Source organism: Chinchilla lanigera, unplaced genomic scaffold (genome assembly GCF_000276665.1).
Source record: "Chinchilla lanigera isolate Chin_1 unplaced genomic scaffold, ChiLan1.0 scaffold00103, whole genome shotgun sequence".
In the NCBI taxonomy this organism is placed as follows: domain Eukaryota; kingdom Metazoa; phylum Chordata; class Mammalia; order Rodentia; family Chinchillidae; genus Chinchilla; species Chinchilla lanigera.
This window is the reverse complement of record NW_004955504.1, coordinates 1,470,898-1,488,187: the sequence shown is the minus strand read 5'-3', so window position 1 is coordinate 1,488,187 and position 17,290 is coordinate 1,470,898.

Genomic DNA, 17,290 nt, shown 5'->3' with positions numbered 1-17,290 from the left:
GCAGGATTTTGCAATTGCAAAAATTTGCTGAAATTATAATTATGGAGGAAAAAATCCATTGTTGCTGTAAGGTACCAAGAGGAAGCAATTACCAGAGGTGTACAATGGAAACACAGACAGGAACTTCAGCAGTCCCTGCCCGTGACTGCGGGGTTTTGATTTATTTATTGGATCCTTTGTCCCTCCGTTCGCGTCCTCACACATGATGTTGATGTCCAGCCACGACCTGCGGGTGCCGCACAGTCACCTGTCCCCTGCTGCCCCAGGGTACCGGTGGAAAGGTGGGACACGCCCTCACCCGGTCACCATTGCCTGGGGAGAGAGAGCTAGAGGCTAAGTCGCTGAGGGGCCACAGCAGGGGCACGAGAGGGTGCCTCATGTCCTAATCCTGGGGATGCCTCTCAAGGGACAGTCAGAGCTGGACCCCAGTGCACCTCCACTTCCTCCCAGTAGAGGAGGAACATTGACCCATCCCTCTCCAAAGCCAAGTAGACTCTCATTTTGAGGATCTGGTGGAGTTTTATTATTTCTGGGAAATGGGATATCATTGCTGTCCTTACAAACATCTTAGTCTCACCTTGTGTTGAGTTTATCAGATGCATGGGTGCATGAGCACACACACACCGACACACACACACAGGCACACGGCAGTTAGGTACTGGAAACCCCAAAGGCCCTCAGCCAAACTACCTTTCATGAAAGGCTGGCTCAAGTCAAGGGAATTGGGTTTCAGTAGGCATCCCCTCCATAACCCTGGGTTCCCTGTCCCCCACGAAGTCGTCTCTACACTCAGCTCACCGTCTTCCTCAGAATTTGCTCCCTGAGACAGTCTTTTGCACAGGACAGTTTCATAGAGTCTCCCATCAGTGAATAAATTAGCCCTGGAAGTTACCCCCGGAAGCCCCTGGTGGAGTAAACCCACCCGCAGGAGCTGGTGGGGCGACGCCATGCTCCGTCTCTCATAATAGTGCCGTTCTCTCCCGGGAGTGTCGGTCTGGGCCGGAGAAGTGACCGTGGCCGCTGTCAGCCCGTCTTTCCATTGTTACGCACATGGCATAGGCAGTCTGACAAGCACAATGCCCGGCTCAAGTCCAAGCAGCAGGTGTCTCTGCAGAGGATGAGGGGAACCCTCGTCACTGTGGAGAATGTGGATTCAAGAAAAATTCCTTGGTCATTTCCGCACACTCTCCTAGTTAAGATATTCATGACTCTTCATCCATCTGATGTTTTGAAGTTTTTTTTGTTTATTTTGCTTTTGCATAGACAAAACCCTTCATTTTGCCCTTGTAGATGTGATCATTTTCATCATCCTCCCCCCACCATGTTTAGTGAAACCTCCACAGGGCTCCTGCTCCGCAGAAGACCTCATAGCCATTCCCAGGCGAAACATCATGGTGGAGGCCGGAGGACGGTACTCAGGACACCAGCACTTATGCCCCGCTTGGAAGTGCAAGCCCGGGAGGGTGGGGCCAGCTGTCCCTGGCTTTGAGGTGACTGCAGCCTGCACCCCTGCAGATGGCCGGGACTGAGGTCAGGAGATGGCAGGACAAGTCCCTTTATCTAAGGACCATCTAAACGCCAGACCAATTGCAATTCCACCGGGAGCCCCAAACTAAGGGTTCTTGTTAGATGGGGTCATGCCCGGTATGGCTCCAGACCCTTGTCTCCACTGAGGGTCACCCGTCTGAGGAACCCCTTCCAATCAGTCTGATTTGCACCGTATACCGGAAGGGCAATATTGCTTCTGTTCCATTCTCCAAGTGTAACTTTTCTCTCATGCAAGTGGCTGAGCTCCTGTCATCTGCTTAGTTGAGAGCACAAAGTGTAAACATTTATCTTGTGAAGAACTGGAATGCTGAGCCTCAGAAATACCACTTTTGCTTGCAATTCATACTCTGTCCTGCCATCAGGTAGATCACAAACAGGACTTTCTTGGGGAAAGTTACCGACAGGCCTGTCCTAAACCTGGGTGCACAGCTCCCTTCCCGAGAGAGTGAGGCAGGGGAGCCCGAGACTCCCTCCTGCTGTCACCCGTGGGGCCGAGCCATCCATCACGTGGGCCGTCCTGCACCTCCCTTTTTGGAAGTGTTTAATCATCCACACACTTCTCAATGGGCATTATGAGAAGGAGCGTTTAAATCTCCATGGTTGCTAAGAGACTAATGTTTAATGCTTGAAAATTTTCATCTTTATCAGATGTATCATCTTTCCCATGGCAGACAAGACCCAGAGATCTGCCAAAAGGTGCAAAATATGACTTTTATAAAGAGAAATCATACAACGCTCCATCTATATAGGAGTTCCTCCTTCCTGGATGTGTGACTCCCTGCAAATATAAACGATTAGCGACTTTCCGCTGTCCACAAAACATGCTTACTGGGGTTAACGACAATTATTAACCTGTATTTAGTGACTGACCATTTAACGAAAGGAAGATCTGAGTACTACACACTTCCCTATTTGCACTAAATGTAATATTAAATGTAATATAATAAACATCTAGATCTTCATCTCTCAATCCTTTATGGAACTAAAGCTGTATCTTTATTTTCCTGTAAAGTATGATGTAAAAACTTTCCAGCCCAACCCTACGGGGCAGGCAGGTTACTAAATGCACCGCACGCACAGCTCAATCCACTGCCGCTGTGCACGGCGCAGGGGAGCAGGCGTAGGAAGGGGCCTCTCAGGCTGGGCGTGGAGGCTCGTGCCTGTCTCAGTGCTCTGGGAGGCTGAACCGAAGGACCCCAGCCTGAGTCACTCAGTGAGAATCAAGATCCTGCTTCAAATGCAGGAAAAACGTTTGAATGCCTGGGGATGCAGCTCAGGTGAAGGTCCAGGGTTCAGTCTCCAGAAAAGCAGGGAAGGAAGGAAGGAGGGAGAGAGGGGAGACCTCCAGACACCGGCAGCTCTGCCTTTCCTCTTGCTCGTGGCCAGTGAGGGCCCCGTGCTTCCCCCTGAGTGTGGGCCTGCACTGGGGCTGTGGCCTCTGCCCAGGGTTTGGTGGAACCTCATGTGTGAACCAGCTGCCGAGCAGAAGCCGCAGAGGGAGACGCCAGCCAGCTGTGAAGGGGGAACAGCGTGGAGTTGTGCAGGGTGGAGAAGCAAGGCACCGCCAAGCGTGTCCTGTCCCAGCCTGGGCCCTGGAGCTTGGCCGCAGCTCCCCAGGCCCGGGGGTCTACTGAGGGCAACCTCCCCTGGCTGAGCTGATCCCTAAACCAGGTTCAGAAAGTGAGGTGAGATGAACAAACTGCAAGAATAATAACTGCTTCTGAAGCCAAGGCCAGAGACATCAAGTGATCTGTGTGCTTCTTAACCTCAGTCTAACAGCCCAGCGCCACTCCGCAGGCTCCTTGTTACCGTCATCATTGGGGGTAGTACTTCCAGTGGGCAGGGTTGAGGAAGTCACGTCCGACATCCCAGGGTTTCCTCCTAGCTGCACACCACGGAGGACTGAGCGTGCATTTCCAGCACAGGAGCCTGAGGCTGGCGTCCCACAGGAGAGCGTTGCTCGTGCCCTCTAGGCATCTGCTGTGCACACTGGCATCACCAGCAGTGGAGATGCGTCCTGGGATGGTCACTGCGCACACACCCAGACCACGCTCACACCAACCTAGGTGTGCGCCAGCCACACACCGAGGCCGTGCACGAGCACAGCTGGTGCGGCCCGGGCCTCCTGCACCGCGGTGAGGAAGCAGCACGAGGTTAGACCAGGCCCAGAGGAAAACGCTGCAGCGGAAGGACGCGGTCCACACCAGACAGATGCGGCTGCTGGGCAGCAGAGCATGCTCTCTTAGTCAGTGCTTTCTCTCCCTTGCTTTCTTCTTTGTTCTTTCCCCTTCCGCTCCCTGTCCCTCCCGCTCTTCCTTCTGTTGTTTGTCAGACCCCAGGCCTGGTGCGTGCTAAGCCCATGCTCTATCACTGAGCTCCACTACCAGCCCAGAAAGTGGAAGGAATGGAAAGAGTGAGAAGTAGGTAGTAAATATGCAAACCCGTAACATCGCCATCTCCACGGCAACCGAGGATCGCGCACCTGTACTGGACACGACTGCTTGTTCTCTGTTTTACAAGACTGCAGGACAGGGGGCTTGTTTCCCCTGTCATCACCTTGTAGACAAACACAGGAATAGAGCGCCGCGCTGCACTGTGACCGTGCTGATGACTCCACCAGGCAGCGGAAATTCTCAGCTCCAGTGTAGTTTTACAGGACAGCAGTTAGATACGCAGCCTGCTGCTGACCAGGATACAGCACACGGCTTTATTTAAAATGTGCTTATTCTAGTCAAGCACTTGTAAATTATCTTATGCGTTGGACTTAAGGCACTGGTATTATACCCAATTCTTTATATTGTTTCTCTTAATATCCAGTAAAATCTACCCCAAACTTCTGGAGATTAAAAAAGATCAGTGTCTGAGGTGAAAGCGTCTCCGTGGACTTAGCAGACTAAGTGGCAGAGAAAGGTGTAATGTGGGAGACAAAGAAAGCTCGGAGAGGGCAGCCAGCCTCAGCAGGAAAACCAGCACACAGGCTGAGCTCGGATGGATGGTGTGAACTGTTTTGTGTAAATTATGTGTAATTCTGTGAAAATGGACCTGAAAGAGTAAATAAAATCCAAAAGGTACGATAGATACTGTGAAAGGGAGAGAACTGCTCAAAGGGAAGGAACAGCTGAGATGGGGGAAAGGAAAAGAAAGAAAGAAGGAAGGGAAAAAATATATATGTATATACAAGGATAACTAGGATAATTATACTGCTGATTTCTATGGGTCTACTGGAAGGAACGGTCAATGCTTAAATTTTTTTCTCTCCTTTTTATTTTTTTGACCAATTTTGCATGCTTCTATCTGGTAATCTGAACAACTAATTTGAAGACAACAATATGCAGTATAACAACCACTGTAATTGCTATCTTGTTTAGAGAAGCTCTGTATCATTTCTAATGTTTTTTTATTCTTTAAAAAAAAAAAAAATAGTGCAGTGAACACACCTGCAACAGGAACTCTGTCGAAGAGATTTACTTCAAAATAGAACTAGTAACAGTTTACACTCAGTGAAAATCTGCATCGTTGCTAATGTTTTTAATTATTTTTATTCTCTTTTAAAAATGGCAATCTTTAAGATAGACTATTTGGAAACTTCCACTTGGCAAGTTTTAAAGGACAAGCATACACACCTTTTAGCCCAGGGGCCAGGACTACTCTGTCCCACAGTGCTGAGGCTGAGAAAGGAGCACACGTGCAGGCGTGTGCAGAGCCACGCAGGTAGTGGTGCAGGCCACATGCAGAGCCACGTGGACAGGGGTGCAGGCCTGCCCTGAGGAAGCAGGCGTACGAATCGTGGTGTTCTACTTTCGCGGTGTGGAACGTAAGGCAGCCATGAAAACATTAAAGAGAGCTCCGCGCTGCGCAGGGACAGATCAGGGACTCCAATCATCTAACAAAACACTATACGAGAAAAGAAGCACCACAGAGGATGTCAGGGAAGTTACCAAGTAACGCCCCACATGCTAAGTGCATTTGGAGTCCTCAAAAGAGGCAGAAGTCAGAAATACAGATGAATAAAAATGCTCAGTATTTTTCCAAATTGATGGAAGCTGTGCACACACAATGGAAAGAAATTCACAAAGCTCAGTCCAGGTCAAAACGGAGGGACTCCATAGGCGGCACGGGTCAGTGGGGGACACGTGCTGAGGGGACAGCTCACAGTGACCGCAGCACCTCATGAGGGTCTCGAAAGCCGGGAAGTGCTGCAAAGCCAAGCCAGCTACAGCCCACGCTCAGGCAAACACTGTTTAAAAGTAAGACAAAATAAAGTTTCTTCAGGTGAATACATCTGAGTTTATATCCAGCAGGCATGTACTTGAAAAATCTTAATAACGAAAATGCTTCATGCTTAAAATAAATAAAATTAGATGGGAACCTGGACCTACAAAAAGAAAGAATCTAGATATGGTAAATATATACAGTAAATATTAAGGTTATTTTTCTCAATTTAAAATTTTGAAAAGATAATTAACTATTTAAAGCAGAAATATAACAATATTATGAGGCTTATGGCATATATAAAGGTCAAACAACAGCAAAGGAAGCACACAGGCTTATAAAGCTCTTACTTCATGTACATAGAGATATAATATTTAAAGGTGTACCCCATTGAGTTAAAGTCCAGGGACTTTATAGCACATTATAAAGTCCAGGGACTCATAAAAATAATTAAAAAGAGGTATAATAAATGAAACAATTATGAAGATAAAGTGGAATAATTAAAAATCTCCACAACTTCAAACAAAAAAAGACACAAAAATACACAGGGAAAAACATATGGGAAAAAATAGCAATACTGTAGATATGGTAGAGTTAAATCAAGCAATTACAAGAGTTATATTAAGTGTAAATGAACTAAGCAACAAATATAAAGGCAGAGATTATTAGACTTGATAAAAAAAAGTAGTACCAAAGTACAAACTATCTTTAACAAATAAGCTTCAAACATAAAAACAGAGCTGGGTTAAAATGAAATGACAGAAAAAGATATATAATGACAACATCTAATCATAATAAAGTTAAAGTACCAAAGTGGAAGTTAAAAATAGAAATATCATACATAAAGAAGGCCATAGACAAGGAAATTTTGTACTCATGAAAATGTCAATTGAAAGCATACAGAAGTCTTATTGGTCTTTTTGAGACAGGGTCTCTCTGTTCAGTTCAGGCTGGCCTTGAGCTCACTTTATAGCCCAGGCTGGTCTTGAACCTGCAATGATCCCCTTGCCTCAGCCCACCGAGAGCTGGGATTACAGGCATGTGCCACTATGCCTGGCAGAAGTCTTAAATTTGTACACACATAATAATAGCGTTGAAATAGCTGAGGTGAAAATAGATGGAGTGAAAGGAGAAACAGACATTCTTCAAGCGTAGTTGGTGAAATTAAAGCTCCCTTCTCAGCAATTGGTAGAACAGTGGACAGAAAATCAATAAGCTGGGAAAAACCCAAGAGGTGTCAATAAATGACCTTGACAGTAGTAGCATCAAATGATCTTACAGTAGTAGCATCGATACCCTCTCAAAAGGACCCAAAGCTTTCTCAAGTATGGACACAGGGAGCCTGGAATGAATTTTGATGAGTTTATAATGGCTATGATTACACAGGGTCTGATCGCCAACATAAGTGCATTAAGTCAGTGATAAATAATAAGATACACTTATAAAATTTCCAAGTACCTGACATTAAGCAAAATGTGCTTAAATAACCCAATGGATCAGATAAGAGAGAAAGAACAAAGCGACATCAGAAAATGCTTTAAATTTAATAAAATGAAAATGCAAAATAGAAAATTGCAGATGTCAACTTAAACTGAGTTTAGAAGGAAATTTATAACACTAAGTGCTTCTAATTGGATCAGAAGAAAAGTTTAAGGTCAATACCCAAAACTTCCACTTTAAGAAGCTAAAAGGAAGGAAGACAGGAACAGAGGGAGGGAGAGCAGGGAAGAAAAATATATATCTAAATAAAATCACAATAAGAGAAAGAAAAAAGTGAAAGGTAGATCTGAGATCAATGGAACAAAACGAAAAAAATAATAAAATAACGGAAAAAAATCAATAAAACCAAAAAGTCATTCTTTGAAAAGATCAGTAAAACTCATAAACTTGTGGTTGACTAAAAAGAAAAACTGAGAAAGAGATACATTACTGGTATCAAGAAGCAAAGAGGAGACATTGCTACAGATCCCACAGACTTTGAAGAAGGAGTGATTTTAAAGATCTCTAGGCCAATTTATTCAAACGTTTACAAAACATGGAAACATTTTTTGGAAGATATCAGATAATATGAGTAAAAATCTCAATAGTACTATATCCATATAAAGATTAACATAATTAAAAACGTTTCTACCAAGAAATTTGCAGGCCCATGTGACTTCTATAAGAAATAAATTGCTTATGAAATAAACAATTAATACATAATTTTTTTTCTCAGAAAATAGAGGAGAAAAATATTTCTTAATTTACTTTGTGAGGTCAGAACTTTCTTTGTACCCAGTTACCAAATCCAGGCAAAAATATCATAAGAAAAGAAAACAAGAGGTCAAATCCATCATGAATAAAAAGATAACCCTTTTACAACTTTTTAGCAAATTAAATCCAGTACATACATTATTACTGAATAAAATTATCCCCAAATTTAAGATGAACTTATATTTGAAAATCAGTTCACGTAATTCACCAAGAAAACTAATATGATTACATCAGTATTGCAGATGGAAGAAAAGCATTCAGCGAAGTTCAACACCCACTCGAAGTAGTTTTACATCACCAGGCTGAGTTTGCTCGGGAAAAAGGGAGCATTCTCAACCATATAAAACCATCTCCAGGGAGCCCACAGTTAATAAATTGGCTAGTGGACAGGAAGAGAACTCTCCTCTTGACGCTCAGAACCAGAGCAAAGATGTCTGCTCTGGCCACTTCTGGGGACAGAGTGCTCCATGCCCTCTCCAGTGCAATATGACAAGAGAAAGGAGAAAAAGTTATTATACAGCATAGGAGAAGAAATAAAATTGCCTTTACAGACAGTGTAACCATATAGAGGCCAAAGCCTGGTGAGTCTACAGAAGCTGCTAGAATTCAGAAACGGGTTTAGAAGATCAGATGGTAAAAGGCCAGCATTCAGTAATTATATTTTTCTCCGCTACCAGTGAGCAACTGGAAAATGAAAGTTTTTAAACTTTATCAGTAGCATTAAAACCATTAATTATACACAGGAATAAAAATATCAAAGTACATGTTATACCTACGCAGAAACAGTGGAATTCATTGAGGGAAATCACAGAGACTTGCAGAAGCAGAAGACTGGGTGTTGTTATGACATCGGTTCCTCCTGAATACATTCACTGTGATCTAGGGCAAAATCCCGCAGCCCTTTCAGTAGATCGTGACACACTGACCCTGAACACGAAAAGGTGAAGGGTCTGGCATCAAAGGAGCGGGGGACCCACATCCTGATTTCCAGGTTCCCCAGTTACACCGTCCAGCGGGCATCAGCTGTGGAACCTCCATGCAGGGTAGCGGGAGAAAACCAGCAGCCGAGGGGCAGGCGCAGCGAAAGTGGTCAGTGGGTTTCCTCGGAGAGGCTGAGTCGAGTGAATGAGGAAGATGAACGCCCTCATGCATAGCACCGAGACAGCAAAAGTCAGTCCAAAACAAAACAATATCAACAACCAAACACGCAGGCAAATTAACACACGCGTGCATGTGCACGCAGGCCAACACAAAGCTCAACTTGAAATGGGTTTTAGGAGAAAACGTAAAACCACACGAGAAGGCCAGTCAGAGCAGGGTGGCCCACACCTGTCAGAACTGTCGGAATAAAAGTGTCAGGTGTAAACTCTTTGGCACATATCATCATAGCTGAAAACTCTTACAGTAAGGCAGGGGACCCTCAGTCATGGGACCATGTGGGAAGAGGCACCCACCCAGGCACACAGGGAGCCCAGGGGGGGTTTGGGTGTGGACAGCCTGGGCAGGGCTCTGGAGCCCACAGTGGGATAACAGGGTCCGCAAAGCCAGGGGATGAACGAGGATGGTGGGAGAGCCCTCCCCATCACCGTGGTCACTGTCCCACTTGGGCCCTCCCGGAGCTTGTCTGGGCCGCAGCGCCCCAGCCCCACAGGACAGACTCAGAGCTGAGCAGACGTCCATCCTCAAAAATCAGGTCCCATTCCCACGTCCCCACAGCTGGCCCCCACAGCTCCCAGAAAGTAAAAGTGGTGCTGGGTGGTAAGGCCAGCCCCACAGGACCCTGAGCAGGGCACCTCCACGATGCTCACTGTGTCCCTGGCTTTGATGACAGCTGGAGCCCTGCAGACCTGCTGGCCAGATCACCACCAGGGCTTTGTGGATCCACACATGCCATTCCGTCCCAGTACCTCCTCCATGAGATGAGCCCAGGGCCCAGGGGCCTGGCATCTCCATTAGCTTGCTCTTCCCCACTGACGCTGTATTTACAGGTACAGGCCCAGCTGCAAGGCTCTGCTCGCGGGGCTTCTATTCCAGCACCAGCACCACCATGACACAAGGTCTGGGCCCGGGCGTCTCAAGAACAGAGGTCTGCGGCCTCAGATTCTGAAGCCCCGAGCCTGAGACCAGGTATGACCGGTGGGGTCTCCCTAGCCTCTCCTGGGCACACAAATGCTGCCTCTCCCCGCACCCCTGCACTGTAGATGTCCCCGGTACATTTCGTGTCCTTATCTCCTTTCGTTATGAAGACCCCAGTCAGTAGGGTCAGACCCACACTGGTCTTCATCAGTCATCTCTCCAAAGACTGTGTCTCCCTCCCTCTGTGGCCTTCTGTGGCCCTCCTGGAAGATAAAGGTGATGCTGTGGCCCCATCATTAGACAGGTAGGTCATTAAACAAGGAGCATCTGTAGACAGATAAAATGTAATGACATAAAAATATTGAACATACAATGTGAGAAAAGATTTCAGGTCCTAACTTAACTAAGGGTGGATTGTGATAGTCATATTAAGAAAAAAAAGAATTAAATCAGCTACTAAAAATGTTCTCCCTTAATGGCACATGCCAGTAATCCCAGCACACAAGAGGCTGAGGCAGGAGGATCACTGAGTTTGAGGTTAGCCTAGGCTGCACAGTAAGACCCTGTCTCAAAACAGAACAAAAAAAAGTCCTTTCAGAGCAAATGCAGCACCAGTATGTCTCAGGCTAGTCGAGCAAACACGTTAGGACTGAGCACCCAGGTTTCCTCTGTAAGTAAAGATGAGTACCTTATCAGATTTCTTAGAGCTCAGAACTGATTTCCAGGACCTCTACTCCAGGAAGCTGTGGGGGGAATGAGAGTGGGGAGCAGGCACTCAAGGAGACTCCGGGCCTTGAGAGGCAGGAGGGTTTGGGCCGCCCGCCCGCCTGCCCGCTGTCTGAGCCCAGCCTGACCAGTGAGAGCAGGGCTGGAGGAGCAGCGCCACGGCAAGGACCTCCCGCACAGGCGTGGGCAGCATTTAGGTCAGGTTTGAATGAGGCCTGAGTTTATCAGTCGAGCAAATGAAAAGGGACGTTTATTAGTGCTCCATGTGCAACAGGGCTCACGAGTGGGTGGCTTCTACTTCTTCATCACCGGGGTGATGTGCCATTCAGATAACTCTCCCCAGCATTCAGTCCCCGTTCCCGAGGAGGAGGCATGCAAAGGGCAGCGAGGGGCCTGTCGCATGTGGGCAGCAGGCTGTGGGAACCCTGGAGTCTCGGTGCACACGGGTTCGGGTCTCAGCACAGACAGGAGCAGCGGCCATCGCTGGGAGTGGGAGTAGGGTGGGGGCACTGCACCTGCACAACCGTGAGCCCTTAGCATGAAGGAGGCACAGCTCAGGCAGAAGTGGAAGCAAGGCCAGGGGAGAGGACGCACTGAGCCACAGGTTTGGGGAATTTCACATGAGAAACAGAGGTCATTTCAAACACATGACTGTGTGGATGAAGTGAATTAGAGGCTCAGGGAAATTTGCTGTTTATTTAATAACTGTTACCTGTGCCATTAACACTAAATTCCAAAAGAGTAAAGATGCTAATATGAAAACTTAATAGATAGATAAGAAAAATACAAATTTCTTATTTCAAGTTCTAAAAAACAGTGTTTTAGCCTATCAAAAGGTCATATCCTGGGGCTGGGGATTTAGCTCAGTGGCAAAGTGCCTGCCTGGCAAGCGCAAGATCGTGAGTTCAGTTCCTGGTACTGGAGAAAAACCAAACCAAAACAAACAAACAAAAAAAAACCCACAAAAGGTCATATCCCGTAAAACATCGAATGGTTCTACTATTAAAAATCGAGAATTTGTTTAAACTCAGAGATATTTTAACAGATCTGAAATAACAGAACGCTGAGGAAAAATTATCTGAACTTACATAGATGCAACAGTCCTACTATCAGGAACTGTAATGATCTTTTATCAATGACAGAAATACAATCAAATGGACAAAAGAGCAAAGCACTGAGGCAGCAGTGCAGAGAAGACGCGGGATGAGCCTGTGACATGACGCCCAGCCAAACCTCACAGAAGTAAAGGAGAGTTAGAACAACAATGATATCACTCATCTATCAATTTGGAGAAGAGAAAAGTGATTCTGGGCATCAATTTTTGCCAAGAATTTTGTAGATAATTACAGCAACACACATATAAACTTTTCAATGAGTATTCAGATATTATTTTATAATTTCAATAAACACATAATATATATATATTATTAACTGATATAATTTAAATGCAATAAAACCCACTAAGCTCAGACACTGAGTATGAAATTTGATTGCTTTTTGTCAATTGCACACCCATTTAGTCACAGCCCCAATCAGCTTAGGGCACTAAGACAGAGAAGTCCCATCTTCTGTGAGACCCCCCCTGCCCCTCCCGACCCTCCCCACCCCCTCCTCGGCAACCTCTGTGACCACTGCGGGCACTGGGCAGCTTTCTCCAGAGCTGCACTGCTGCCCAGACGGACTCATCCAGCCCACACTTTGCTGTGTCACTCACAGAAGGTCTGAGACTCTCCCACATCATACGCGGAGCTCATTCCTTTACCCACATGCGTGAGAAGACCACAACTTCACTGCCCTCTCATCTGTTCATGGGTGTCTGGGTGACTTTCAGCCCAAGGCTGTTTTCACAAAGTAGCTATAGATATTGGGGCCAGACTTGTGTGATTTATTCTCTGGATGAATGTCTAGGAGAAGGAAATCTTGGACAAGTAGTAATTGAACACTTCAGCTGATATTAAGCTGCACAAACAATTTCCCAAAGTGTGAGTGGAACTTTATGTTTCTACCCGTGATGCTTGGGATCTCCGTTGGCCCATCTCCTTGGATCTTGCCAGCTCTTCTAATTCAGCCATTTTAATGCATTTTTGGCTTATAATTGTGAATTAAATTTATATTTCTCTTATTATTGACAATCCTAACCACTTTAAAATGCTTAGTGGTCATTTTATATCTCTTTTCTCAGAAGTATCTAAGACTTGCAAAATTTTTGTTAGGCTGATTGTGTTCTTATTGAGGTTTAAAATGAGTTCATACATATATTACCATATTATACCATATTAAAATCCCATTAAACACTAGAATATGATATTACTGCATATAACTATGAGTGTCTTTAATGTTGCTTTCTTTATCATTCTATTCTCCATCCAAAGAGAACTTTTTTGAAATCAATATATATCTTTTTCCTTTTATAGTAGTCCTGTTTGGGTCTAAAGAAAAACTTGCATATTTCAAAGTTGTAAAGTTTTACTCCTGTATTTTTCCAGATGTTTTAGTTTTGGCTTTGACATTTGGACCTACAACCCATGTCAAAACACAGTGGTACCTCGGTTCACAAACATAGTTCATCCCATGATTCTGGAAAAGTGGCCACATTCATGCTCCTGCTGGAAAGATGGCCAAGGTCGTGTTTGCCATCTGACACAGAGTTCGCAGACCAAAACAAAATCTTGCCAAACACTCTGCTTGTGAACCGAGGTATCGCTGTACTTCTGCAGGTGTGTGAGACAGGAGCGTGATAATCTGTTTCTTGCACATGGATACTGAGTTGCTCTGGTGCCAACCTGCTTATGCCACACAAAGTGTCCGTGTCCATGTGGGTCTGTCCTTGGCTCAGGCTCTGTGCCAATCCCCTCTCCCTTCTCCAGCACCAGACCGGGTAAATCACTGAAATTGCAGTGAAAGGCAAGAAACCAAGTCCTAAGCTCCCCAGGTGGGTTTTTCTTGTCTCAGATTGCTTACTATCACAGTCTTCTGTAAACTCTAGAATCAACCTATCAGTTTCTACAGAAAAGCTTCTTGGGACTTTGTCCAGCATGACATGATCTGCCTGGCAGCTGGGAGCCGCCTCAACCACATGGCACCTGTGTCCGGGACTGTGTTGTGTCTCATGACATACTTCATCTCCGTTAGTTACTCTCTGCATTCCTGCATAGCTTCCCATGCTATTCTCCTGTATCATAAATGATTTAATTTATTCCTGTTAGCTTAATATTTCTAAAAATATTGTAAATGCCATTTAAAATTTAAATGTCCTATTACACGTTGTCATTTTGTAGAAATATAATTGATTTTCTTCAGCTTTGGGCTCTATATCCTATAACCATGCTACATGCACAGAAAAATCCTAGTAGACATTTGTAGACTCCTTAGCATTTTGCATAGATGACTGCATTATGGAGGAAACCTTCCTGAACTCAGTCTGCTTGGTTTGTGTGCTTATTACACTAAGACTGAGACCTCGATCCAATCCTGCACCTGGGACCTTGGTTCCCACCCTTGACAAGCATCTGTAGTTTTATAATTAGCAATGGTGTCAGCTGTAGACGTCCCACTTGCAGCCTTTGAAGGTTGGGAAATTCCATCATATTTAGTTTCCTGAGTGTTCTTAATGAAGAAGTTGGACATTTTGTCAAAAGCATCAATTCAAATAGTCATTAGGTTTTTCTCCTTTATTCAGCTACTATGGCAAATTACATTGACTGAGTTTTCAAAATTTCTGCTATAAACCCACTTATGCACTATATGCTGTCCTTTGCTATATTACTGAACTCAATTCTCTCAGATATTGCAGAATTTGTGCTTCTATGTCCATAAGAACGATTGGCCTGTAAAATGAAAATTTAGACACAGCCAACTGGAGTTAATTCCAGGAATGCAAGGTTAATTTAACATCTGAAAGTTAATTAATGTCACAAATCATGGTAGTAGATTTCAATAGAAAAAAAATATGTTTATCTCAGTAGATGCAAAAAAATAATTGCCCAGAAAAGTGAAGCTCCATTCATGATAATAGCACTCGGTAGCCGAAGAGTGAGGAGGGTGTCCTTGTCTCTCAGGGTAGCTTCCACAGTGGAGCAGGCACCAGGCCAAGGTAGAGACAAGGTGAGGTCATCACCCCTCACATTCCCACAGCGCATGGTGTCCCAGCTAGCGCAGTAGACAGAACAGGTGGAGGGAGGGAAACAAGTCAGAAAAGAGAAAAATGAATTTCTTCATTCACACACAACATAATCATTTATGTAGAACTTCTTACAAATCTACAGAAAAGCTAATCTAATAAATAACTGAAAATAGCAACATTGTAGAACACATGGTTAATATACAAAGTCACTTATACATCTACCTGTTCACGATAAGTAACTGGAAAATTATTACAAAAATACATTTCTAAAACAATAAGTAAATGAAAGAATAAAATACTGTTTAATAAGTTTAATAATAATTATTTAATAACAATTATGTTCAAAATTTATATTCTAAAACATAAAGCATTCCTGAGAAAAATTTAAAAAGACTTAAACAAGTAGAAATGTAGACAATCTTTAGGGATTAGATGAGTCAATATTTTTTTCTTTTTTATTTTAAAGAGAATAAAAAAATAACAAAATAACAACAAAACAGACATGGATAGCTGGGATAATTATACTGCTGATGTCTATTGGTTTAATGAAAGGAACAGTGAATGCTTAAATTTTTCAATTTCATTCATTTATTTATTTTTTATTTTTTCTTATTGACCAATTTTACACACATATCTGGTAATCTGAACAACTAATTTGAAGACAGCAATGTGCAGTATGACAACCATTGTTGAATTCCTACCATCTTCTTTAGTGAAATTCTGTATTGTTTCTAAAGTTTTTTATTACTTTTTATTCTCTTTAATTGTTTGACCAATCTTGCATTTTTACACCTGGTAATCTAGATGAGTCAATATTTTAAAGAGAGTAATTCTCTACAAATTGATTGTTATCAATTAAATGTTAATCAAGCTTGAGGGGGGCCTTTCATAGAAATTGAAAAGCTAATTCAAATTTTACACGTAATACAAAGGACTTGGAGTTTCCAAAATAATTTCATAAAATGATATTATATGGAAAAGCATAAACTCTAAAACTTATCACACACCTTAAACAAAATATTCCAAAGTGACAATCATAGTGGACCTAAATGTAAGCATTAAACACTAAGAATTCTGTAAGTTATATTGGAGAAAGTCTGTGTGACCTTGGATAAGGCAGATACTTCCTAAACAGAATATACACATTCACACATGGCCAAAAGGAAAGGTTTTGTAAACCAGAACTTATCAAAATTGAAGTTTTGGTTGCTGAAAAACTCCACGGATAAAACTTCAAGAAGGTTGAGAATACTAACCACAGAGCAGGAGAAAGTCTTTGCAGACACGTATCTGAGAACGGTCTGTGGCCATAATCCGCCAAAACTCTTCTAAGGGAAACTAGAAGGAAAGTGCCACGATGTTAGAAATGGGCAAAAGCTGGCAGAGAACGCGGATGGGTGGCCAAGGAGCTGTGAGAAGATCACCGTCGTGTGTCACTTGGAAAATCCACCCCAGAGAAGCCCGAGCGCCAGCTGTGCCTGTGGGGTTGAGTGTCCAGGTGAATGAGCGCTGCGGAGAGGCCGGTGCCCTAGAAGGAGTGGTTCTGCTTGTGCTTCCCTGGAGGGCAGTGGGATGGCGAGCAGCCCACAGGTGACCAAGCCTGCACGGGACCCCTCAGGACAGGCAGCGCACTTGGCAGCTTGGCATGGGCTCCGTGGAATAGTGGCTGTGGCTCTGGCCCCCGGCATGGTCCCTACTTGCCTGGGGCTGATTCCTGGCTGGGGAATTGAGGGACTGGCATATGGGGGTCAGGTAAGGGGGTATCTGGGGCATTGCATGGTCCATGCATGAACGATATGCTGCGGGTTGAGCCTGTGCTACCCCTACAGTTCTTAGTCCTGGGAAGGCCTCTGTCAAATGCCACAGCCTCACAGTAAGTCTGAGTGCCTGTGATGAGGGAAGGCCAGATGGACCCAGGATCTAAGGAAGCACAGCCAGAACCAACTTCGTGCCCACCAGGACAGTTCGAGCTGAAAAGATGAACCACGCCAGGTGCAGACAGCGGAGCAGCAACAGAGCTCTGCTGCAGTGCTGGGAACTCAGCAGCCCGGTCTCTGGGGACAGCCTGGAGACTTCTCCAAAAGTCACGGGTGTCAGCTAGGTGCCCATCTGCAGATGAACGCATGGAGAAAAGGTGGTGCGTAAGGATGGAGTGGAGGACTAGCCAGAAGGAACACAGAAGTCATGGCAGTTGCAGGCAATGGTGGAATGAAGACTGTCACGTTAAGCAAGATAAGCCCAACTCTAAAAGACAAGATCACATGTTGTCACTAGTATGCAGAATCAAAAAATGAAATAAAGAGAGGAAGAGAGGAAGAGAGGAAGGAAAGAAGGAGGAAGGGAGGGAGGAAG